Source organism: Leuciscus leuciscus, assembly GCF_965113295.1.
Source record: "Leuciscus leuciscus genome assembly, chromosome: 25".
In the NCBI taxonomy this organism is placed as follows: domain Eukaryota; kingdom Metazoa; phylum Chordata; class Actinopteri; order Cypriniformes; family Leuciscidae; genus Leuciscus; species Leuciscus leuciscus.
Window position 1 is genome coordinate 352,580 of NC_138724.1, and position 25,470 is coordinate 378,049.

The 25,470-nt window shown below is 32.6% G+C and overlaps 2 long non-coding RNA genes across 2 annotated transcripts in view; both read left to right on the top strand.

Moving 5' to 3' along the window:
• The window catches only part of LOC309490634, a 245,127-nt gene extending 232,806 nt beyond the window's left edge, over positions 1-12,321 (top strand). Inside the window, exon 2 of the long non-coding RNA XR_014202793.1 lies at positions 12,138-12,321. This is a non-coding gene — a long non-coding RNA (uncharacterized lncRNA). The remainder of the gene's footprint in view (positions 1-12,137) is intronic.
• Positions 1-15,819, top strand: part of LOC309490610 — a 261,199-nt gene extending 245,380 nt beyond the window's left edge. The window contains exon 3 of the long non-coding RNA XR_014202761.1: positions 15,641-15,819. This is a non-coding gene — a long non-coding RNA (uncharacterized lncRNA). The remainder of the gene's footprint in view (positions 1-15,640) is intronic.
• Positions 15,820-25,470: the final 9,651 nt, after the last annotated feature.

Here is a 25,470-nt window from a genome sequence, read left to right on the forward strand (position 1 = left end):
ATAAATTTTCAGCTCATGTCCATTTCCCTGATTTTGCTTCTTGTCTTTCTTTGTTAGTTTATTTATATTGCTCCATATCAATTTACTATTTCCTTTTCCGTCTTTAATAATATCCATAAAGAACTTTGCCTTTGCTTTCCTTAGTTCATTGACTACTTTATTACGAAGGTTTGTAAAAATGTGTCTGTCAGTAATTAATTTAGACTTCAGTGCTACTTTCAAGGCAAAGTCACGTTTTTTCATCAGGTCCCACAAATGGTCATTAAACCAAGGTAGGTTACCCTTACTCCGTCTATTTTTAAAGGTTTTTGTATATTTTTCTTTAAGTCTATTTATTGTACCAATGAAGGACTCACATGAGGCATCTATATCATCTGTGAGTAAAACATCTCTCCAATCAATTTGACTTAGTTCTTCCTTAAATACATTCATGTTATTTTTCCCTATTCCATAGGAGTTTTTGACTATCTCTCGTTGGTAAATAATCCGTTTTTTTTTTTTGTTAATTTCCTTGCAATAAGAGTCATATTATGATCTGACAAACCAGTGAGAAGATTATAAGATTTTATAATTCTCTCTGGTTTGTTACTAAAAATGAGATCAATTTGTGTTTTTGAGACGTTTGTTATTCGTGTGGGTCCATCTATTAATTGAGTCAGTTCGAACTTGTCTGTAAGTGCTTTTAACTTTTTTCTAGTTGCTTTTTCAGCCCAATTTAAATTAAAATCGCCCAGAACTATACATTCTTTCTTTAAGTCCAATAATTTAAGCAGGTTCTTAAAATTTTCATAAAACGTGACATCATATGACGGTGGTCTATACATGCCAATCACATTAAATGACATCTGCTGAGAGAGAGTTATAGTAATGGCAATACATTCAAGTTCATTTACACATGTTAGATCAATTTGTTCACATCTAATGTTATCTCTCACATACAAAAGTAGCCCGCCGCCCCTTCCCTTATTTCTGTCCTTTCTGAAAACCTTGTAGCCAGGCATTGTGAACGAGGCTCCGGGTGACGATTTGGAAAACCATGTTTCGGACAGACAGAGAAAGTCCAAATTTGAGTCGGTAAAACGTTTTTCTAGTTGTTCGGTTTTTGCTCTTACGCTACGAATGTTAAGGTGACCTCCGATGAGGCCCCTCGGGCTTTGCGCGTGGGTCCCAAATAATTTTGGAGTGCTGAACAGTTTGGAAGAGGCCGATGTTGAAGTGTTTTGTAACCGCCGGGTTTCCGTGTGAGTGTCTCTGTTGGTCGGCATTACCTGGAGTTATGAGCGTGCTCGCCGGGGGTAGATCTTGCACCGCGACGGGTCCTGGGTTCAGCTGGACATCGCCAGAAAGAAGAAGTGTAGCAAACAGGTACGTGAGCAGCTTTCTGTAAGAGCATTGAACTTTAGATCTATCACTCGCAGTGTTGGTTTGCTCGCATGACGCTGTTGCTCTTCCATCCCGTAGTATTGCCGTGTAGAGAGTGAATCGGCTCCATTCATTGTGTATAACAGGTTGTGTTGGTGGTAGTGCGGTGTCTCGTGAGATCAACTGATTGATCCCACAGCCGCGGACAGAAAGGATCAGCAACACTATAATATAGACCAAAAAGGCGGATCGCTGTATAAAGTCCTCAGACCTCGGTACATACCGGTACTTGTTTTTTGTAGTATGGTTGCGATCATAGCATTTTTCAGCCACTTTAGATGGTGCAGATGAAAACAGACATAAAAACAGACATAAAAGTTTGGTGAGCACACCTGCGGCTCCTGCCATTACTCTTCATTCATTTGCTTCCCAACTCAATCAACTGAATAAACTGATTCAGTGTTTCAAATCGTTGGAATCGGCACACGCTGGCGACTCCTGCTGGTCAGAACAGGGAATGCAATAACTCAGGCCAAACATGCACTAAAACAGCTTTTACAAACACATTGCAAGTGTTTTATTGAAAGTATAATCCATCAGATGCAGTGAACTAAACATCTAATAAGATTAAATATCAGGTGTCTGTATAATATCTGTTCTTTAATCAGTTTTCAGGGCTTGCTGTGTTTCGAAGCTTCACTAGGAAACAGAGTTATTAGCAAAAACGTAATGTTACCACCATGTGGCCGAATCTCACCAGATTTGACACATATACGTTAATTATCATAAGAGTCAGACATTATGAATTGACCTTATTAGCTGCTGTGATTTGATTGGCTGCTGACGGCCATGTGTGTTGAATTGTGTGAGTGATATTTGAAGAGTGTGTTATCATGTGACCCAGAGAAGATGAACATCAGGATTTGTTGTGTTTGATCGTTACATTCAGCAGATAAAGATAAACACATACACATTATCATTTAATATCTTCACAGTGTTTTGATGTGTTTGATGGGTTTTTTTGATGACGTTTTGTCATGAGTTTCGAGTGAATTGAATCAAACTGTCGAGGAGAAGTTTCTTTTATTTCCACGCTTTTTGACTTACAGTCTCTGACGCCCAGACATGTTTAGAGTAGGACAATAATAACTAATAAAACACTGCAAATATAATAATGTTGCAGCGGCTTCAGTGCTTGAACCCGTAAAATACACCTGGATTAAAATACGTTTAACAAATCCCAATTCTACATGATTTATAACTGATTGATGTGAATCTACTGTGAAACTAAATTAAGCTGATCTTCATCAACACACAGCACAGACACACACCGTCACACACACTGATGTCTATATGAGGAAGACATACACCGTCACACACACTGATGTCTATATGAGGAAGACACACACCGTCACACACTCTGATGTCTATATGAGGAAGACATACACCGTCACACACACTGATGTCTATATGAGGAAGACACACACCGTCACACACACTGATGTCTATATGAGGAAGACATATACCGTCACACACACTGATGTCTATATGAGGAAGATACACACCGTCACACACACACTGATGTCTGTATGAGGAAGACATACACCGTCACACACACTGATGTCTATATGAGGAAGACATACACCGTCACACACACTGATGTCTATATGAGGAAGATACACACCGTCACACACACTGATGTCTATATGAGGAAGATACACACCGTCACACACACTGATGACTACATGAGGAAGACACACACCGTCACACACACTGATGTCTATATGAGGAAGACACACACCGTCACACACACTGATGACTATATGAGGAAGATACACACCGTCACACACACTGATGACTATATGAGGAAGATACACACCGTCACACACACACTGATGTCTATATGAGGAAGACATACACCGTCACACACACTGATGTCTATATGAGGAAGACACACACCGTCACACACACACTGATGTCTATATGAGGAAGACATACACCGTCACACACACTGATGTCTATATGAGGAAGACACACACCGTCACACACTCTGATGTCTATATGAGGAAGATACACACCGTCACACACACACTGATGTCTATATGAGGAAGACATACACCGTCACACACACTGATGTCTATATGAGGAAGATACACACCGTCACACACACTGATGTCTATATGAGGAAGACACACACCGTCACACACTCTGATGTCTATATGAGGAAGACACACACCGTCACACACACACTGATGTCTATATGAGGAAGACATACACCGTCACACACACTGATGTCTATATGAGGAAGACACACACCGTCACACACACTGATGACTACATGAGGAAGACACACACCGTCACACACACTGATGTCTACATGAGGAAGACACACACCGTCACACACACACTGATGACTATATGAGGAAGACACACACCGTCACACACACTGATGACTATATGAGGAAGACACACACCGTCACACACACTGATGACTATATGAGGAAGACACACACCGTCACACACACTGATGACTATATGAGGAAGACACACACCGTCACACACACTGATGACTATATGAGGAAGACATACACCGTCACACACACTGATGTCTATATGAGGAAGACACACACCGTCACACACACTGATGACTACATGAGGAAGACACACACCGTCACACACACTGATGTCTACATGAGGAAGACACACACCGTCACACACACTGATGTCTACATGAGGAAGACACACACCGTCACACACACACTGATGACTATATGAGGAAGACACACACCGTCACACACACTGATGACTATATGAGGAAGACACACACCGTCACACACACTGATGACTATATGAGGAAGACACACACCGTCACACACACACTGATGTCTATATGAGGAAGACACACACCGTCACACACACTGATGTCTATATGAGGAAGACACACACCGTCACACACACACTGATGACTATATGAGGAAGACACACACCGTCACACACACTGATGTCTATATGAGGAAGACACACACCGTCACACACACACTGATGACTATATGAGGAAGACACACACCGTCACACACACTGATGACTATATGAGGAAGACACACACCGTCACACACACACTGATGTCTATATGAGGAAGACACACACTGTCACACACACACTGATGACTATATGAGGAAGACACACACCGTCACACACACTGATGTCTATATGAGGAAGACACACACCGTCACACACACTGATGTCTATATGAGGAAGACACACACCGTCACACACACTGATGACTACATGAGGAAGACACACATCGTCACACACACACTGATGACTATATGAGGAAGACACACACCGTCACACACACTGATGACTATATGAGGAAGACACACACCGTCACACACACTGATGACTATATGAGGAAGACACACACCGTCACACACACACTGATGTCTATATGAGGAAGACACACACCGTCACACACACTGATGTCTATATGAGGAAGACACACACCGTCACACACACACTGATGACTATATGAGGAAGACACACACCGTCACACACACTGATGACTATATGAGGAAGACACACACCGTCACACACACTGATGACTATATGAGGAAGACACACACCGTCACACACACACTGATGTCTATATGAGGAAGACACACACTGTCACACACACACTGATGACTATATGAGGAAGACACACACCGTCACACACACTGATGTCTATATGAGGAAGACACACACCGTCACACACACTGATGTCTATATGAGGAAGACACACACCGTCACACACACTGATGACTACATGAGGAAGACACACATCGTCACACACACACTGATGACTATATGAGGAAGACACACACCGTCACACACACTGATGACTATATGAGGAAGACACACACCGTCACACACACTGATGACTATATGAGGAAGATACACACCGTCACACACACTGATGACTATATGAGGAAGACACACACCGTCACACACACTGATGACTATATGAGGAAGACATACACCGTCACACACACTGATGTCTATATGAGGAAGACACACACCGTCACACACACACTGATGTCTGTATGAGGAAGATACACACCGTCACACACACTGATGTCTATATGAGGAAGACACACACCGTCACACACACTGATGTCTACATGAGGAAGACACACACCGTCACACACACTGATCTCTATATGAGGAAGACACACACCGTCACACACACTGATGTCTACATGAGGAAGACACACACCGTCACACACACTGATCTCTATATGAGGAAGACACACACCGTCACACACACTGATGTCTACATGAGGAAGACACACACCGTCACACACACTGATCTCTATATGAGGAAGACACACACCGTCACACACACTGATGACTATATGAGGAAGACACACACCGTCACACACACTGATGTCTATATGAGGAAGACACACACCGTCACACACACTGATGTCTATATGAGGAAGACACACACCGTCACACACACACTGATGTCTATATGAGGAAGACACACACCGTCACACACACTGATGTCTACATGAGGAAGATACACACCGTCACACACACTGATGTCTATATGAGGAAGATACACACCGTCACACACACACTGATGTCTGTATGAGGAAGACATACACCGTCACACACACTGATGTCTATATGAGGAAGACATACACCGTCACACACACTGATGTCTATATGAGGAAGATACACACCGTCACACACACTGATGTCTATATGAGGAAGATACACACCGTCACACACACTGATGACTACATGAGGAAGACACACACCGTCACACACACTGATGTCTATATGAGGAAGACACACACCGTCACACACACTGATGACTATATGAGGAAGATACACACCGTCACACACACACTGATGACTATATGAGGAAGATACACACCGTCACACACACACTGATGTCTATATGAGGAAGACATACACCGTCACACACACTGATGTCTATATGAGGAAGATACACACCGTCACACACACACTGATGACTATATGAGGAAGATACACACCGTCACACACACACTGATGTCTATATGAGGAAGACATACACCGTCACACACACTGATGTCTATATGAGGAAGACACACACCGTCACACACACACTGATGTCTATATGAGGAAGACATACACCGTCACACACACACTGATGACTATATGAGGAAGACACACACCTTCACACACACTGATGTCTATATGAGGAAGACACACACCGTCACACACACACTGATGACTATATGAGGAAGACACACACCGTCACACACACTGATGTCTATATGAGGAAGACACACACCGTCACACACACACTGATGTCTATATGAGGAAGACACACACCGTCACACACACTGATGTCTATATGAGGAAGACACACACCGTCACACACACACTGATGACTATATGAGGAAGACACACACCGTCACACACACACTGATGACTATATGAGGAAGACACACACCGTCACACACACACTGATGACTACATGAGGAAGACACACATCGTCACACACACACTGATGACTATATGAGGAAGACACACACCGTCACACACACTGATGACTATATGAGGAAGACACACACCGTCACACACACTGATGACTATATGAGGAAGACACACACCGTCACACACACTGATGTCTATATGAGGAAGACACACACCGTCACACACACTGATGTCTGTATGAGGAAGATACACACCGTCACACACACTGATGACTATATGAGGAAGACACACACCGTCACACACACTGATGACTATATGAGGAAGACACACACCGTCACACACACTGATGTCTATATGAGGAAGACACACACCGTCACACACACTGATGTCTATATGAGGAAGACGCACACCGTCACACACACTGATGTCTGTATGAGGAAGATACACACCGTCACACACACTGATGACTATATGAGGAAGACACACACCGTCACACACACTGATGTCTATATGAGGAAGACACACACCGTCACACACACTGATGTCTATATGAGGAAGACACACACCGTCACACACACTGATGACTATATGAGGAAGACACACACCGTCACACACACTGATGTCTATATGAGGAAGACACACACCGTCACACACACTGATGACTATATGAGGAAGACACACACCGTCACACACACTGATGTCTATATGAGGAAGACACACACCGTCACACACACTGATGTCTACATGAGGAAGACACACACCGTCACACACACTGATGACTATATGAGGAAGACACACACCGTCACACACACTGATGAATATATGAGGAAGACACACACCGTCACACACACTGATGACTATATGAGGAAGACACACACCGTCACACACACTGATGACTACATGAGGAAGACACACACCGTCACACACACTGATGAATATATGAGGAAGACACACACCGTCACACACACTGATGTCTATATGAGGAAGACATACACCGTCACACACACTGATGTCTATATGAGGAAGACACACACCGTCACACACACACTGATGTCTGTATGAGGAAGATACACACCGTCACACACACACTGATGTCTATATGAGGAAGACACACACCGTCACACACACTGATGACTACATGAGGAAGACACACACCGTCACACACACTGATCTCTATATGAGGAAGACACACACCGTCACACACACTGATGTCTATATGAGGAAGACACACACCGTCACACACACTGATGTCTATATGAGGAAGACACACACTGTCACACACACACTGATGACTATATGAGGAAGACACACACCGTCACACACACTGATGAATATATGAGGAAGACACACACCGTCACACACACTGATGTCTATATGAGGAAGATACACACCGTCACACACACTGATGTCTATATGAGGAAGACACACACCGTCACACACACTGATGACTACATGAGGAAGACACACACCGTCACACACACTGATGTCTATATGAGGAAGACACACACCGTCACACACACTGATGACTACATGAGGAAGACACACACCGTCACACACACTGATGTCTATATGAGGAAGACACACACTGTCACACACACTGATGACTACATGAGGAAGACACACACCGTCACACACACTGATGTCTATATGAGGAAGACACACACTGTCACACACACTGATGACTACATGAGGAAGACACACACCGTCACACACACTGATGTCTATATGAGTAAGAAACACACCGTCACACACACTGATGTCTATATGAGGAAGACACACACCATCACACACACCGTCACACACACTGATGTCTATATGAGGAAGACACACACCGTCACACACACTGATGTCTATATGAGGAAGACACACACCCAGGGCCGGCCCGCGACATAGGCGGAATAGGCAAATGCTAGGGGCGCCACTCATCCATAGGGGCGCCAGAATGAGTGAACGAGTGATTTTTTTTTTTATATATATTTTTTTATTTTTTATTTTTATAATACTATTTTAAAACCATTAATTCGAAATACTACCAAATAAAGCAAAAAAAACAAAAAACAAGTCCGGCACATCAATCTTCCCCCGCCCAGCGAGTGCTTGAAGTGCGTCAGAAACAGAGCGCGCGCGCGATCAGTTGTTGGTAATTTGTTGTGTAGCGTGCGAGACGCAGCATCCAATGTAGACAGCATTGCTTTTGCTAACACACAGCTCGTAGAAACGGGCCTGGCAGCTCGCGCCAGTTCTAGACGCGGTGAAAGTTTCCTGATTGTGACGGATGGCCGAATTTACATGACACATTATAAATGAGCATTATAGTCTGCGATAGATACAGTGCCAAAAAGAAGAGAAGAGGATAAAAGGGGATAAAGACAGAGGTAAAGTGATGTAGTGAATGAACAGTTTATCTAATTGCATAGGAGTAAGATATTGTTGTTCATGGCAAGAATTTCATGGCAGTTATTTTTACCTTAAACTTAATGTTAGCAGTTCTCCAGAGGCCCCAGACTGTGTGATTTTGTAACAATCATGTCAGTTTTAAGACGGATTTTTTATTATCACTTTTTTTTATTCATGTTTTACTCTACAGTTGTGCAGTTTTGGGGGGGATACAGTACAGGCCAAAAGTTTGGAAACATTACTATTTTTAATGTTTTTGAAAGAAGTTTCTTCTGCTCATCAAGCCTGCATTTATTTGATCAAAAATACAGAAAAAAATGCAATATTGTGATATTACTACAATTTAAAATAATTGGTTTTCAATTTATTATACTTTAAATTATCATTTATTTCTGTGATGCAAAGCGGAATTTTCAGGATCATTACTCACTTTAGAAATCATTCTAATATGATGATTCATTATCAAAGTTGGAAACAGTTCTGCTATTTAATATTTTTTCATAACCTGTGATACTGTTTTAGGATACTTTGATGAATAAAAAGTATAAAAATAGAAATCTTTTTTAACAACAATACACTATTGGTCAGTAATTTGAAAAAAAACTTCTTTTTTTAAAAAAATAAATCAATACTTTTATTCAGCAAGGATGTGTTAAATTGATAAAAAGTGATAGTAAAGAAGATTTATATTATTAGAAAATATTGTTTTATTTTGAATAAATGCAGTTCTTTTTAACCTTTTATTCATCAAATATATTAGGCAGCAGAACTGTTTCCAACACTCATAATAAATCAGAATATTAGAATGATTTCTAAAGGATCATGTGATAGACTGGATGTCACATGTGACTCTGAAGACTGGAGTAATGATCCTGAAAATTCAGTTTCCAAACTTTTGGCCTGTACTGTATACGGCATTTTTAAAATGTATTTGCCAAAATTAGTAATGATATTTATTTTCAGGTTTATTAAAAATAGCAAAGTTCACATTAAATCTGTATTGTAAAACGCGCTATAAAAGATAATGGGGACTTGACCTGAATGCTAGATGTAATGCTCTTGGTATTTGTGTTTAGGCTGTAATGTGTGTGTGTGTATATATATATATATATATATATATATATATATATATATATATATATATATATATATATAGGTTAAATAATCATGAACACAGTGACGGGGTGAAATGGGCTGTGATGCATGGGGCACCAGGTAAAATCTTGCCTAGGGCAGCAAATTGGTCAGGGCCGGCCCTGCACACACCGTTATCTTTCTTTATCTATCTATCTTTCTAACTATCTTATCTATCTTTCTTTCTTTTTAACTAATCTATCTTTCTTTATTTCTAACTAATCTATCTATCTTTCTAACTAACTTATCGATCTTTCTTTATTTCTTACTAATCTATCTATCTTTCTAACTAATCTATCTATCTTTCTAATTAATTTATTTTTCTTTCTTTCTTACAAATCTATCTTTCTAACTAGAAAAAAAAGTTTGTGAGACAAACTTTAAGTTGGCTTGAGAAAGCCAGACCAGAAAGTTTGAAGAAGTTTAAAGTAGTTTGATGTTTAAAGTAGGTTCAAGTTTGATAGATAGATTAGTTCGAAAGAAAGAAAGAATATTTCGAAAGAAAGAAAGAATAGTTCGAAAAAAAGAAACAGATTAGTTAGAATGAAAAGAAAGGATAGATAGATAGATAGATAGATAGATAGATTGATAGATAGATAGATAGATAGATAGATAGATAGGTTTTGAAGAAAGAAAGAAAGAGAGAAAGAAAGAAAGATTGATTAGTTGAAAGAAAGAAAGAAAGAAAGATTGATTAGTTAGAAAGAAAGAAAGAAAGAAAGAAAGATAGATCGATAAGTTAGTTAGAAAGATATAGATTAGTTAAAAAGAAAGAAAGATAAGTTTGTTAGAAAGATAGATAGATTAGTAAGAAAGAAAGAAAGATAGATAAGTTAGTTTTTTAGTTAGAAAGAAAGATAGATTAGTAAGAAAGAAAGAAAGAAAAGTTAGTTAGAAAGATAGATAGATTAGTAAGAAAGAAAGATAGATAGATAAGTTAGTTAGAAAGATAGATAGATTAGTTAAAAAGAAAGAAAGAAAGATTAGTTAGAAAGAAAGAAAAAAAAGAAAGAAAAATAAAGAAAGAATAGTTAGAAAAAAGAAAGAATAGTTAGAAAAAAGAAAGAAAGAAAGAAAGAGAAAGAAAGAAAGATTAGTTAGAAAGAAAAAAGAAAAAGAAAGAAAGAAAGAAAGAAAGAAAGAGAAAGAAAGAAAGATTGATTAGTTGAAAGAAAGAAAGAAAGAAAGAAAGAAAGAAAGATATTAGTTAGAAAGAAAGAGTGAAAGAAAGATTGATTAGTTAGAAAGAAAGAAAGAAAGAAAGAAAGAAAGAAAGAAAGAAAGAAAGAAAGATAGATCGATGAGTTAGTTAGAAAGATAGATAGATTAGTTAAAAAGAAAGAAAGATAAGTTAGTTAGAAAGATAGATAGATTAGTAAGAAAGAAAGAAAGATAGATAAGTTAGTTTTTAGTTAGAAAGAAAGAAAGAAAAGTTAGTTAGAAAGATATATATATTAGTAAGAAAGAAAGATAGACAGATAAGTTAGTTAGAAAGATAGATAGATTAGTTAAAAAGAAAGAAAGAAAGAAAGAAAGATTAGTTAGAAAGAAAAAAAGAAAGAAAAAGAAAGAAAGAATAGTTAGAAAAAAGAAAGAAAAAATACTTAGAAAAAAGAAAGAAAGAAAGATTAGTTAGAAAGAAAGATTAGTTAGAAAGAAAAAAAGAAAAAGAAAGAAAGAAAGAAAGAAAGAAAGAAAGAAAGAAAGAAAGAAAGAGAAAGATTGATTAGTTAGAATGATAGATAGATTAGTTAGAAATAAAGACAGATTAGTTAGTTAGAAAGATAGATAGATTAGTTAGAAAGAAAGAAAGATAGATAAGTTAGTTAGAAAGATAGATAGATTAGTTAGAAAGATAGATTAGTTAGAAATAAAGATAGATTAGTTAGTTAGTTAGAAAGATAGATAGATTAGTTAGAAAGAAAGAAATATAGATAAGTTAGTTAGAAAGATAGATTAGTTTGAAAGGAAGAAAGATAGATAAGTTAGTTAGAAAGATAGATTAGTTAAAAAGAAAGAAAGAAAGATTAGTTAGAAAGAAAGAAAAAAAGAAAGAAAAAGAAAGAAAGAATAGTTAGAAAAAAGAGAAAGAATAGTTAGAAAAAAGAAAGAAAGAAAGAAAGAAAGAAAGAAAGAAAGAGAAAGATTGATTAGTTAGAAAGAAAGAGAGATAGATTAGTTAGAAAGATAGATAGATTAGTTAGAAATAAAGATAGATTAGTTAGTTAGTTAGAAAGATAGATAGATTAGTTAGAAAGGAAGAAAGATTGATAAGTTAGTTTTTTAGTTAGAAAGAAAGATAGATTAGTAAGAAAGAAAGAAAGAAAAGTTAGTTAGAAAGATAGATAGATTAGTAAGAAAGAAAGATAGATAGATTAGTAAGAAAGAAAGATAGATATATAAGTTAGTTAGAAAGATAGATAGATTAGTTAAAAAGAAAGAAAGAAAGATTAGTTAGAAAGAAAGAAAAAAAGAAAGAAAAAGAAAGAAAGAATAGTTAGAAAAAAGAAAGAAAGAATAGTTAGAAAAAAGAAAGAAAGAAAGATTAGTTAGAAAGAAAGAAAGATTAGTTAGAAAGAAAGATTAGTTAGAAAGAAAGAAAGAAAGAAAGAAAGAAAGAAAGAGAGATTGATTAGTTAGAAAGAAAGAAAGAAAGAGAGATAGATTAGTTAGAAAGGAAGAAAGATAGATAAGTTAGTTTGAAAGATAGATAGATTAGTTAGAAAGAAAGAAAGATAGATAAGTTAGTTAGTTAGACAGATAGATAGATTAGTTAGAAAGAAAGAAAGATAGATAAGTTAGTTAGTTAGAAAGATAGATTAGTAAGAAATAAATAAAGATAGATAAGTTAGTTAGAAATATAGATAGATTAGTAAGAAAGAAAGATAGATAAGTTAGTTAAAAAGATAGATAGATTAGTTAAATTGATTTGTTAGAAAGTATGATTCGAAGAAAGAAAGATTAGATAGAAAGAAAGATAGAAAGAAAGATTAGTTAGAAAGAAATATTAGTTAGAAAGAAAGAAAGAAAGAAAGAAAGAAAGAAAGATGGATTAGTTAGAAAGAAAGAAAGATAGATAAGTTAGTAAGAAAGATAGATAGATTAGTAAGAAAGATAGATAGATAGATAGATTAGTTAAAAAGATAGATTGATTAGTTAAAAAGAAAGAAAGATAAGTTAGTTAGAAAGATAGATAGATTAGTTAGAAAGATAGAAAGATTAGTTAAAAAAAGATAGATTAGTAAGAAAGAAAGAAAGATAAAGTTAGTTAGTTAGAAAGATAGATATATTAGTAAGAAAGATAGATATGTTAGTTAGAAAGATAGATAGATTAGTTAGAAAGAAAGACAAGTTAGTTAGAAAGATAGATTAGTTTAAAAGAAAGATAGATAAGTTAGTTAGAAAGATAGAAAGATTAGTAAGAAAGAAAGAAAGATAAGTTAGTTAGAAAGATAGATAGATTAGAAAAAAGATAGATAAGTTAGTTAGAAAAATAGATTAGTTAGAAAGAAAGACAAGTTAGTTAGAAAGATAGATAGATTAGTTAGAAAGAAAGAAAGATAGATAAGTTAGTTAGAAAGATAGAAAGATTAGTAAGAAAGAAAGAAAGAAAGAAAGAAAGATAGGTTAGTTAGAAAGATAGATTAGTTAGAAAGAAAGATAGATAAGTTAGTTAGAAAGATAGAAAGATTAGTAAGAAAGAAAGAAAGATAGAAAGATTAGTAAGAAAGAAAGAAAGATAAGTTAGTTAGAAAGATAGATAGATTAGAAAAAAGATAGATAAGTTAGTTAGAAAAATAGATAGATTAGTTAGAAAGAAAGACAAGTTAGTTAGAAAGATAGATAGATTAGTTAGAAAGAAAGAAAGATAGATAAGTTAGTTAGAAAGATAGAAAGATTAGTAAGAAAGAAAGAAAGATAGATAAGTTAGTTAGAAAGATAGATAGATTAGTTAGAAAGAAAGACAAGTTAGTTAGAAAGATAGAGAGATTAGTTAGAAAGAAAGAAAGAAAGAAAGATAGATAAGTTAGTTAGAAAGATAGAAAGATTAGTAAGAAAGAAAGATAGATAAGTTAGTTAGAAAGATAGATAGATTAGTTAGAAAGAAAGAAAGAAAGATAGATAAGTTAGTTAGAAAGATAGAAAGATTAGTAAGAAAGAAAGATAGATAAGTTAGATAGAAAGATAGATAGATTAGTTAGAAAGATAGAAAGATTAGTTAAAAAGAAAGATAGAAATTAGTAAGAAAGAAAGAAAGATATATAAGTTAGTTAATTAGAAAGATAGATAGATTAGTAAGAAAGAAAGATAAATATGTTAGTTAGAAAGATAGATAGATTACTAAGAAAGAAAGAAAGAAAGATAGATAAGTTAGTTAGAAAGATAGATAGATTAGTAAGTAAGAAAGAAAAAAGAGATAAGTTAGTTAGGAAGATAGATAGATTAGTTTGAAAGAAAGATAAGTTAGTTAGAACGATAGATAGATTAGTTAGAAAGAAAGATAGATAAGTTAGTTAGAAAGATAGAAAGATTAGTAAGAAAGATAGATTAGAAAGAAAGTAAGATAGATAAGTTAGATAGAAAGATAGGTAGATTAGTTAGAAAGTAAGATAGATAGATAGATAGATAGATAAGGTTTGAAGATAGATAGATAGATAGATAGATAGATAGATAAATAAGGTTTGAAGATAGATAAGGTTTGAAGATAGATAGATAGATAGATAGATAGATAGATAGATATATAGATAGATAGATAGATAGATAGATAGATAGATAGATAAATAAGGTTTGAAGATAGATAAGGTTTGAAGATAGATAGATAGATAGATAGATAGATAGATAAGGTTTGAAGATAGATAGATAGATAGATAGATAGATAAGGTTTGAAGATAGATAGATTGATTGATAGATAGATAGATAGATAGATAGATAGATAGATAGATAGATAGATAGATAGATAGATAACTTTAGACTAAAGTGAATTAGTATATAGAATAGTAGTTTAATTGAGTATAGGGCTTCAGGGAGTTTAGATTTGAGTTTTTGGCTTGTACACTAATGGGCCACCGTAGTCTTGGCTCAATTTGAGCAGTCTGCAATGAAAGTCTATGGGATTTTTATGGTTTTTAATATTAATTTTTAAGAAAACTGAAAGTCAAATCAGTCTGAAAAGATATAGCACACTAAGTCAGAACAGTCTGAAGGTCTGACGTGAGTTTGGAGTTTGTAGAGTTAAAGCTCTAGGAGGAGTTAGAGTCAGATTTTTTAGTCTCAGAAGAATAATAATAACTAGAAAAAAAAGTTTGTTGAGACAAACTTTAAGTTGGCTTGAGAAAGCCTGACCAGAGAGTTTGAAGAAGTTTAAAGAAGTTAGAAATTTAAAGTAGGTTAAAGTTAGATTGATAGATTAGTTAGAAAGAAATAATAGTTGGGAAGAAATAAATAAAGAAAGAAAGGAAGAAAGAAAGAAAGAAAGAAAGAAAGAAAGAAAGAAAGAAAGAAAGTAAAAAGATTAGTTAGAAATAAAGAACGAAAGAAAGAAATAAAGAAAGAAAGAAAGAAAGAAAGAAAGAAAGAAAGTAAAAAGATTAGTTAGAAAGAAAGAAAGAAAGAAAGAAAGAAAGATTAGTTAGAAAGAAAGAAAGATTAGTTAGAAAGAAAGAAAGAAAGAAAGAAAAAGATTAGTTAGAAAGAAAGAAAGAAAAGATTAGTTAGAAAGAAAGAAAGAAAAGTAAGAAAAAGAAAAGAGAAAGATTAGTTAGAAAGAAAGAAAGTAAAAAGATTAGTTAGAAAGAAAGAAAGAAAGAAAGAAAAAAGATTAATTAGTTAGAAAGAAAGAAAGAAAGAAAGAAAGAAAGAAAGAAAGAAAGAAAGAAAGAAGATTAATTAGTTAGAAAGAAAGAAAGAAAGAAAGAAAGAAAGAAAGAAAGAAAGAAGATTAGTTAGAAAGAAAGAAAGAAAAGTAAGAAAAAGAAAGAAAGAAAGAAAGATTAGTTAGAAAGAAAGAAAGAAAGAAAGAAAAAGATTAGTTAGAAAGAAAGAAAGAAAAGTAAGAGAAAGAAAGATTAGTTAGAAAGAAAGAAAGAAAGAAAGAAAGAAAGAAAGAAAGAAAGAAAGAAAGAAAAAGATTAGTTAGAAAGAAAGAAAGAAAAGTAAGAGAAAGAAAGATTAGTTAGAAAGAAAGAAAGAAAGTAAAAAGATTAGTTAGAAAGAAAGAAAGAAAAGTAAGAGAAAGAAAGATTAGTTAGAAAGAAAGAAAGAAAGAAAGAAAGAAAGAAAGAAAGAAAGAAAGAAAAGCAAGAAAAAGAAAAAAGAAAGATTAGTTAGAAAGAAAGAAAGAAAAATGATTAGTTAGAAAGAAAGAAAGAAAGAAAGAAAGAAAGAAAGAAAGAAAGAAAGAAAGAAAGAAAAAAGATTAATTAGTTAGAAAGAAAGAAAGAAAGAAAGAAAGAAAGAAAGAAAGAAAGAAGATTAATTAGTTAGAAAGAAAGAAAGAAAGAAAGAAAGAAAAAAGATTAGTTAGAAAGAAAGAAAGAAAAGTAAGAAAAAGAAAGAAAGAAAGATTAGTTAGTTAGAAAGAAAGAAAGAAAGAAAGAAAGAAAGAAAGAAAAAAGATTAGTTAGAAAGAAAGAAATAAAAGTAAGAAAAAGAAAAAGAAAGATTAGTTAGAAAGAAAGAAAGAAAGAAAGAAAGAAAGAAAGAAAGAAAGAAAGAAAGAAAAAAGATTAGTTAGAAAGAAAGAAAGAAAAGTAAGAAAAAGAAAGAAAGAAAGATTAGTTAGAAAGAAAGAAAGAAAGAAAGAAAGAAAGAAAAAAGATTAGTTAGAAAGAAAGAAAGAAAAGTAAGAGAAAGAAAGATTAGTTAGAAAGAAAGAAAGAAAGAAAGTAAAAAGATTAGTTAGAAAGAAAGAAAGAAAAATGATTAGTTAGAAAGAAAGAAAGAAAGAAAGAAAGAAAGAAAGAAAGAAAGAAAGAAAAAGATTAGTTAGAAAGAAAGAAAGAAAGAAAGAAAGATTAGTTAGAAAAAAAGAAAAGTAAGAAAAAGAAAGAAAGAAAGATTAGTTAGAAAGAAAGAAAAAAGATTAGTTAGAAAGAAAGAAAGAAAAGTAAGAGAAAGAAAGATTAGTTAGAAAGAAAGAAAGAAAGAAAGAAAGAAAGAAAGAAAGAAAGAAAGAAAGAAAGAAAAAGATTAGTTAGAAAGAAAGAAAGAAAAGTAAGAGAAAGAAAGATTAGTTAGAAAGAAAGAAAGAAAGAAAGTAAAAAGATTAGTTAGAAAGAAAGAAAGAAAAGTAAGAGAAAGAAAGATTAGTTAGAAAGAAAGAAAGAAAGAAAGTAAAAAGATTAGTTAGAAAGAAAGAAAGAAAGAAAGAAAGAAAGAAAAGCAAGAAAAAGAAAAAAGAAAGATTAGTTAGAAAGAAAGAAAGAAAAATGATTAGTTAGAAAGAAAGAAAGAAAGAAAGAAAGAAAGAAAGAAAGAAAGAAAGAAAAAAGATTAATTAGTTAGAAAGAAAGAAAGAAAGAAAGAAGATTAATTAGTTAGAAAGAAAGAAAGAAAGAAAGAAAGAAAGAAAAAAATTAGTTAGAAAGAAAGAAAGAAAAGTAAGAAAAAGAAAGAAAGATTAGTTAGTTAGAAAGAAAGAAAGAAAGAAAGAAAGAAAGAAAAAAGATTAGTTAGAAAGAAAGAAATAAAAGTAAGAAAAAGAAAAAGAAAGATTAGTTAGAAAGAAAGAAAGAAAGAAAGAAAGAAAGAAAGAAAGAAAGAAAGAAAAAAAAAAGATTAGTTAGAAAGAAAGAAAGAAAAGTAAGAAAAAGAAAGAAAGAAAGATTAGTTAGAAAGAAAGAAAGAAAGAAAGAAAGAAAGAAAGAAAGAAAGAAAGAAAGAAAGAAAGAAAAAAGATTAGTTAGAAAGAAAGAAAGAAAAGTAAGAGAAAGAAAGATTAGTTAGAAAGAAAGAAAGAAAGAAAGTAAAAAGATTAGTTAGAAAGAAAGAAAGAAAGAAAGAAAGAAAGAAAGAAAGAAAAAGAAAAAAGAAAGATTAGTTAGAAAGAAAGAAAGAAAAATGATTAGTTAGAAAGAAAGAAAGAAAGAAAGAAAGAAAGAAAGAAAGAAAGAAAAAGATTAGTTAGAAAGAAAGAAAGAAAGAAAGAAAGAAAGATTAGTTAGAAAAAAAGTAAAGTAAGAAAAAGAAAGAAAGAAAGATTAGTTAGAAAGAAAGAAAGAAAAAAGATTAGTTAGAAAGAAAGAAAGAAAGAAAGAAAGAAAGAAAAAAGATTAATTAGTTAGAAAGAAAGAAAGAAAGAAAGAAAGAAAGAAAGAAAGAAAGAAAGAAAAAAGATTCGTTAGAAAGAAAGAAAGAAAGAAAGAAAGAAAGAAAGAAAGAAAGAAAGAAAAAAGATTAGTTAGAAAGAAAGAAAGAAAAGTAAGAAAAAGAAAAAAGAAAGATTAGTTAGAAAGAAAGAAAGAAAGAAAGAAAGTAAAAAGATTAGTTAGAAAGAAAAAAGATTAATTAGTTGGATGGATAGATTAGTAAGAAAGAAAGAAAGATAGATAAGTTAGTTAGAAAGATAGATAAATTAGTAAGTAAGAAAGAAAGAAAGATAGATATGTTAGTTAGAAAGATGGATAGATTAGTAAGAAAGAAAGAAAGATAGATATATTAGTTAGAAAGATGGATAGATTAGTAAGAAAGAAAGATAGATATGTTAGTTAGAAATATGGATAGATTAGTAAGTAAGAAAGAAAGAAAGATAGATAAGTTAGTTAGAAAGATAGACTAGTTAAAACGAACGAAAGAAAGATAAATAAGTTAGTTAGAAAGATAAATAAGTTAGTTAGAAAGATAGATAGATTAGTTAAAAAGAAAGAAAGAAAGAAAGAAAGATAAGGTAGTTAGAAAGATAGATATATTAGTAAGAAAGAAAGATAGATAAGTTAGTTAGAAAGATAGATAGATTAGTTAAAAAGAAAGAAAAATAGATAAGTTAGTTAGAAAGATAGATTAGTAAGAAAGAAAGATAGATAAGTTAGTTAGAAAGATAGATAGATTAGTTAAAAAGAAAGAAAGATAGATAAGTTAGTTAGAAAGAGATAGATTAGTTAAAAAGAAAGATAGATAAGTTAGTTAGAAAGATAGATAGATTAGTTAAAAAGAAAGAAAAATAGATAAGTTAGTTAGAAAGATAGATTAGTAAGAAAGAAAGATAGATAAGTTAGTTAGAAAGATAGATAGATTAGTTAAAAAGAAATAAAGATAGATTAGTTAGTTAGAAAGATAGACTAGTTAAAACGAACGAAAGAAAGATAAATAAGTTAGTTAGAAAGATAAATAAGTTAGTTAGAAAGATAGATAGATTAGTTAAAAAGAAAGAAAGAAAGAAAGAAAGATAAGGTAGTTAGAAAGATAGATATATTAGTAAGAAAGAAAGATAGATAAGTTAGTTAGAAAGATAGATAGATTAGTTAAAAAGAAAGAAAAATAGATAAGTTAGTTAGAAAGATAGATTAGTAAGAAAGAAAGATAGATAAGTTAGTTAGAAAGATAGATAGATTAGTTAAAAAGAAAGAAAGATAGATAAGTTAGTTAGAAAGAGATAGATTAGTTAAAAAGAAAGATAGATAAGTTAGTTAGAAAGATAGATAGATTAGTTAAAAAGAAAGAAAAATAGATAAGTTAGTTAGAAAGATAGATTAGTAAGAAAGAAAGATAGATAAGTTAGTTAGAAAGATAGATAGATTAGTTAAAAAGAAATAAAGATAGATTAGTTAGTTAGAAAGATAGATTAGTTAAAAAGAAAGAAAGATGATAAGTTAGTTAGTTAGAAAGATAGATAGATTAGTAAGAAAGAAAGAAAGATAAATTAGTTAGAAAGATAGATGGATTAGCTAGAAAGAAAGAAAGATAGATAAGTTAGTTAGAAAGATATATAGATCAGTTCAAAAGAAAGAAAGAAAGAAAGAAAGATAGATAAGTTAGTTAGAAAAAGATAGATTAGTTAAAAAGAAAGAAAGATAGATAAGTTAGTTAGAAAGATAGATAGATTAGTAAGAAAGAAAGAAAGATAGATAAGTTAGTTAGAAAGATAGATAGATTAGTAAGAAAGAAAGAAAGATAGATAAGTTAGTTAGAAAGATAGATAGATTAGTTAAAAAGAAAGAAAGATAGATAAGTTAGAAAGATAGATTAGTTAGAAAGAAAGATAGATAAGTTAGTTAGTTAGAAAGATAGATAGATTAGTAAGAAAGAAAGAAAGATAGATAAGTTAGTTAGAAAGATAGATAGATTAGTAAGAAAGAAAGAAAGATAGATAAGTTAGTTAGAAAGATAGATTAGTTAAAAAGAAAGAAAGATAGATAAGTTAGAAAGATAGATTAGTTAAAAAGAAAGAAAGATAGATAAGTTAGATAGATAGATAGATAGATAGATAGATAGATAGAGTTAAAAAGATGATAGATAGATAGATAGATAGATAAGTTAGTTAGAAAGATAGATAGAAAGATAAGTTAGATATATAGATAGATAGATAGATAGATAGATAAGTTAGTTAGAAAGATAGATATATTAGTAAGAAAGAAAGAAAGATAGATTAGTTAGTTAGAAAGAAAGATAGATTAGTAAGTAAGAAAGATAGATAAGTTAGTTAGAAAGATAGATAAGTTAGAAAGAAAGATAGATAAGTTAGTTAAAAAGATAGGTAGATTAGTAAGAAAGAAAGAAAGAAAGAAAGATAGATAGATTAGTTAGTTAGAAAGAAAGATAGATTAGTAAGAAAGAAAGATAGATAAGTTAGTTAGAAAGATAGATAAGTTAGTTAGAAAGATAAGTTAGTTAGAAAGATAAGTTAGTTAGAAAGATAAGATAGATAGATAGATAGATAGATAGATAGATAAGTTAGTTAGAAAGATAGATAGATTAGTAAGAAAGATAGATAAGTTAGTTAGAAAGATAGATAGATTAGAAAGAAAGATAGATAAGTTAGTTAAAAAGATAGATAGATTAGTAAGAAAGAAAGAAAGATAGATTAGTTAGTTAGAAAGAAAGATAGATTAGTTAGAAAGAAAGATAGATAGATAAGTTAGTTAGAAAGATAGATAGAAAGATAAGTTAGATAGAAAGATAAGTTAGAAAGATTAGTTAGATAGATAGATAGATAGATAGATAGATAGATAGATAGATAGATAGATAGATAGATAGATAGATAGATAGATAGATAGATAATTAAATGGTAGTTTAATTGAGTCTAGGGCTTCAGGGAGTTTAGATTTGAGTTTTTGGCTTGTACACTAATGGGCCACCGTAGTCTTGGCTCAATTTGAGCAGTCTGCCATGTAAGTCTATGGGATTTTTATGGTTTTTAATATTAATTTTTAAGAAAACTGAAAGTCAAATCAGTCTGAAAAGATATAGCACACCAAGTAAGAACAGTCTGAAAGTCTGACCCGAGTTTGGAGTTTGTAGAGTTAAAGCTCTAGGAGGAGTTAGAGTTGATAAATTTTGGGTCAGAAGAAGAAGAAGAATAATAATAACTAGAATGTACATTTCCTGAAGAAAATGTGAAGTGGTGCTTGCAGTGGCAAAACTCGCCACTGGGCAGATGCTAACACAGTTAACATGTTGTGATACCATGATATACCACGTTTTAGCATTATTTACCACGATTTACTATGTTTCTAAGATGATTTACTACGATTTACCACATTCCAGCATGATTTACTATGATGAACATGTTGTTAAAATGATGCTAGCATGATTAGCATGTTGTTAACATGATTGTTGGTAGCATGATGCTAGCATGATGCTAGCATGCTTTTAACAAGATGTTAGCATGATTAGCATTTTGCTAGCATGTTTTTAGCCAGATGCTAACATGATTAGCATGATGCTAGCTTGATTAGCATTATGTTAGCATGATGCTAGCTTGATTAGCATGTTGGTAGCTTGATGCTAGCATGATTAGCATGTTTTTAGCTAGACGCTAACATGATTAGCATGTTGCTAGCATAATGCTAGCTTGATTAGCATGTTGCTAGCATTATGCTAGCTTGATTAGCATTATGTTAGCATGATGCTAGCTTGATTAGCATGTTGGTAGCTTGATGCTAGCATGATTAGCATGTTGCTAGCATTTTTTTTGCTAGACGTTAACATGATTTGCATGTTGCTAGCATAACGCTAGCTTGATTAGCATGTTGCTAGCATCTAGCTTGATTAGCATTTTGCTAGCATTATGATAGCTTGATTAACATGTTGCTAGCATGATGCTAGCTTGATTAGCATGATGCTAGCATGATGCTAGCTTGATTAGCATGTTGCTAGCATGATGCTAGCATGATTAGTATGTTGCTAGCATGTTTTTAGCAAGATGCTGTTGCCAGGTGGTGGTTGCTAGGGTGTTCTGGGTGGTTGCTAGAGTTTTTTGGTGGTTGCTATGGTGTTACTAGGTGGTTGGTAGTTGTCAAATATGGTTACTATGGAGTTTTGATAGAGTTCTTAAAATCTTTAATAACGAGTTCCTTCAGTACGGCACTCGGCCTGCGGCCTCGTGCCTATGGCCGAATAGGCACAAGCATGGAGCAATATCGCAAGGCTACGAGTGTGATATTGCTTTAAAAAATGTAAAAAAAATGTTTTTATATTATTTATTGGTTTAGGGTGGTTGCTAGGGAGCTCAGAGTGGTTGCTAGGGTGCTGTAACTGGTTGCTAGGGTGTGGCTATGAAGATTTTAGGCCATTACTTATTGGCTGCTTGATAATATAAATCCTCTGAGGGAGAGAGAGAGGGAGAGAAACGCAGGGGTGTCAGGCCCTTTGGAGTGGTGTGTGTGAAAACGGCAGTTGGGATTCAAATGTTTTTAGAACTCCCCATGTTAAGTCAATGGGACTTTTTTGGCCGCTTTTTCGTCCGCTATGCGAACATCGTACACCCGATCGCTTAGAAAAGATATAGCACACCTCTCCTCAATGAGCCGCTCGATTTGACACCTCACTCAGGGGTCTGTGACAAACGGTGCGGGGCGCATTACGCGCCAAACTTTTGGCAGAATAATAATAATAATAAAAATAAGAAGAATAATAAGTATGAGTGACAATAACACTACTGTTGCTTTGAAAAGCACCACTAACTAGAAAAAAAAGTTTGTTGAGACAAACTTTAAGTTGGCTTGAGAAAGCCAGACCAGAGAGTTTGAAAAAGTTAAAAGTAGTTAGAAGTTTGAAGTAGTATGAAGTTTAAAGTAGTTTAAATTTTGATTGATAAATTAGTTAGTTAGAAAGAAACAAATATTAGAAAGAAAAAAAAGAAAGAAAGAAAGATTAGTTAGAAAGAAAGACAGATTAGTTAGAAAGCAAGAAATAAAGAAATAAATAAAGAAAGACAGATTAGGTAGAAAGAAAGAATGAAAGAAAAAAGAAAGTAAGATTAGTTAGAAAGAAAGACAGATTAGTTAGAACAGATAGATAGATAGATAGATAGATAGAAAAGGTTTAAAGAAAGAAAGAAAGAAAGAAAGAAAGAAAGAAAGAAAGAAAGATTAGGTAGAAAGAAAGAAAGAAAAAAGAAAGAAAGAAAGTTAGAAAGAAAGAAAGATTAGGTAGAAAGAAAAAGAAAAAAGAAAGATTAGGTAGAAAGAAAGAAAGAAAGAAAGAAAGAAAGAAAGAAAGATTAGGTAGAAAGAAAAAGAAAATAGAAAGAAAGTTAGAAAGAAAGAAAGAAAGAAAGAAAGAAAGAAAGAAAGAAAGATTAGGTAGAAAGAAAGAAAGATTAGGTAGAAAGAAAAAAGAAAGAAAGAAAGAAAGAAAGAAAGAAAGAAAGAAAGAAAGAAAGAAAGAAAGAAAGATTAGGTAGAAAGAAAGAAAGAAAGAATGAGGGATTAGTTAGAAAAAAGAAAGAAAGGAAGGAAGAAAGAAAGAATGGTGGATTAGTTAGAAAGAAAGAAAGAATGGTGGATTAGTTAGAAAGAAAGAAAGAAAGAAAGAAAGAAAGAAAGAAAGAAAGAAAGAAAGAATGGTAGATTAGTTAGAAAGAAAGAAAGAAAGAAAGAAAGAAAGAAAGAAAGAAAGAAAGAAAGAAAGAAAAAAAGGTGGATTAGTTAGAAAGAAAAAAAGAAAGTAAGAAAGAAAGAAAGAAAGAAAGGTGGATTAGTTAGAAAGAAAGAAAGAAAGAAAGAAAGAAAGAAAGAAAGAAAGAAAGAATGAAAGAAAGGCGGATTAGTTAGAAAAAAGAAAGAAAGAAAGAAAGAAAGAAAGAAAGAAAGAAAGAAAGAAAGAAAGAAAGAAAGAAAGAGATTAGTTAGAAAGAAAGAAAGAAAGATTAGGTAGAAAGAAAGAAAGAAAAAAGAAAGAAAGAAAGTTAGAAAGAAAGAAAGATTAGGTAGAAAGAAAAAGAAAAAAGAAAGATTAGGTAGAAAGAAAGAAAGAAAGAAAGAAAGAAAGAAAGAAAGAAAGAAAGAAAGAAAGAAAGAAAGAAAGATTAGGTAGAAAGAAAGAAAGAAAAAAGAAAGAAAGATTAGGTAGAAAGAAAGAAAGAAAAAAAGAAAGATTAGGTAGAAAGAAAGAAAGAAAGAAAGATTAGGTAGAAAGAAAGAAAGAAAAAAGAAAGAGAGATTAGGTAGAAAGAAAGAAAGAAAGAAAAAAGAAAGAAAGAAAGTTAGTTAGAAAGAAAGAAAGAAAGAAAGAAAGATTAGGTAGAAAGAAAAAGAAAATAGAAAGAAAGTTAGAAAGAAAGAAAGAAAGAAAGAAAGAAAGATTAGGTAGAAAGAAAGAAAGATTAGGTAGAAAGAAGAAAGAAAGAAAGAAAGAAAGAAAGAAAGAAAGAAAGAAAGAAAGAAAGAAAGAAAGAAAGATTAGGTAGAAAGAAAGAAAGAAAGAAAGAAAGAATGATGGATTAGTTAGAAAAAAGAAAGAAAGGAAGGAAGAAAGAAAGAATGGTGGATTAGTTAGAAAGAAAGAAAGAATGGTGGATTAGTTAGAAAGAAAGAAAGAAAGAAAGAAAGAAAGAAAGAAAGAAAGAATGGTAGATTAGTTAGAAAGAAAGAAAGAAAGAGAAAGAAAGAAAGAAAGAAAGAAAGAAAGAAAGAAAGAAAGGTGGATTAGTAAGAAAGAAAGAAAAAG